At 25.1% G+C, this 1,980-nt stretch overlaps 1 protein-coding gene across 5 annotated transcripts in view; it reads right to left on the reverse strand.

Annotated features, from left to right (window-relative positions):
- Positions 1 to 1,980, reverse strand: part of LOC111685878 (aminopeptidase N) — a 94,122-nt gene that overhangs the window by 34,175 nt on the left and 57,967 nt on the right. The window lies entirely within an intron of this gene.

The following is a 1,980-nucleotide window of genomic DNA, read 5'->3' on the forward strand; positions in this document are numbered from 1 at the left end:
CTAGTCTATAGTCTAGTCTATAGTCTAGTCTATAGTCTAGTCTATAGGTTAGTCTATAGTCTAGTCTATAGTCTAGTCTATAGTCTAGTCTATAGTCTAGTCTATAGTACAGTCTTTATTCTATTATTCTGTAGTCTAGTGAGTAGTTTGGTCAATAGTCTAGTGTGTAGAATATAGTTTAATCCATAATACAGTCTATAGTATTGTCTATGTCATTGTCTATTATCTCGTATATGGTCTAATTTATAGGCTGTATTCTTAAGTCTAGTCTTTAGTCTAATTTATAGGCTAATCAATAGACTTTTCTATAGTCTTGTCTATAGACCAGTCTTTTTTTCCCCCAAGGTTACTGGTTATATCACATCCGCTGTCTACCTACTATATAAAAATTATGTCAGCCAAATATCAAGTAAGGTCTGTTGAATGTGTAAAATGGCTAATTTATTTAAAAGATCTTAATCAGACAAGAAAATTATATTAAATTATAGTTTGGCAAATGATTCATTTACAATATTAGAAAATATATATACAAAGAAATTCAAGTGATAATACACAATTTTGTAATGAGCTTTAATCAACAACTATTTGTTAGTTTAAACACTTCTAGTAGCAACTTGTAATTATTTTAAAATTTAAAAAACGTTTGTTAATTAAGAAATAAATAGTGTCAATAAAAATAATTAATTAAACAGTTTGTGTTTGTTTATTGTGTGCATAAAAGTTTTTAAAAATATTTATATTTTTTTACATAAAACGTGAATGGCCGGCCAGTTAATCAAATAACACTGTTCGGCTAAAAGATTTATGAATGAATTCTATTTTTATTATTTAATATTTTTTGTTTTAATTCATACTCATATATCAGTATTATTACACATATACTTATCTTTTGTATATTTTTTTTTTTCAAAACTATTGATAATTTTGTAAAAAAGCCGCTTATTTACAGTATAGGTTAAAATTAATATGACAGTAAAATAATTTTATATTATAAATTAAATATTAAATAAATTTATTTATATTTTTTTCATTTTAGGTAAGTGTCTTCCAGAGGTGCAAATTTGAAACTAATATTAATATAAAAACTAATTTTAAATTAAAATCTATTGTGAGTATAATAAAAACAAAATTTTTCTAAACAAAGTACTTAAATAATTCTCCTAATACTGTCAAACTTAGCCGAACACGTTCATCGAAAACCTGCAACAACATATATATACAACATATAATACATATTGTATAAACATGATAATAATCGTTAATAATAATTGAACGTAAATTTTAATACAGAATATTCAAACATGGATACAGTGCACTAACTAACTCGATTGTCGTACGTTACAGACCAAAAAAGTAAATAAATAAAACTTTTGCATAAATGCAAGTGAAACCAAATGCGCGGACTTGTTAAACAATAATCATTATCTTTATGAATATGTATGAATTGAATTAAATTTTATGATTATATGGGAATATTAATAATAAACTTTGGACTTGTGTATTAACTGTTTGTTTTTAACTAAAGTTTATGGAGTGAAGTAAATGGAATCGGCATATATTCCATAAATTCATTACATAGTTAAAAATTTGGTCGTTGGACTTGTTAATAATCAAATAATCATCAGTCATATACAATGACGTATTTATGTAATTAACCTCAAAGCTTAAGTAATATGAATAATTTGATTTTATAAATTATCATCTGATTTCAAGTACATTGTACGTAGAGCTGTGAACCACTAAAAAGCATAAAATAACACCTGTAATAGTAAAAAAATTTCAAACGCAGCAACGAATTTTAAACTCCATACAATAGAATAAATAAACTAATTTCTCTTAGGAAAATAGTTCTTAGTCTAGTCTATAGTATATTCTAGTCTATAGTCTATAGTATAGTCTAGTCTATAGTCTAGTCTATAGTCTAGTCTATAGTCTAGTCTATAGTCTAGTCTATAGTCTAGTCTATAGTCTAGTCTATAG

Source organism: Lucilia cuprina, chromosome 4 (genome assembly GCF_022045245.1).
Source record: "Lucilia cuprina isolate Lc7/37 chromosome 4, ASM2204524v1, whole genome shotgun sequence".
Classification (NCBI taxonomy): domain Eukaryota; kingdom Metazoa; phylum Arthropoda; class Insecta; order Diptera; family Calliphoridae; genus Lucilia; species Lucilia cuprina.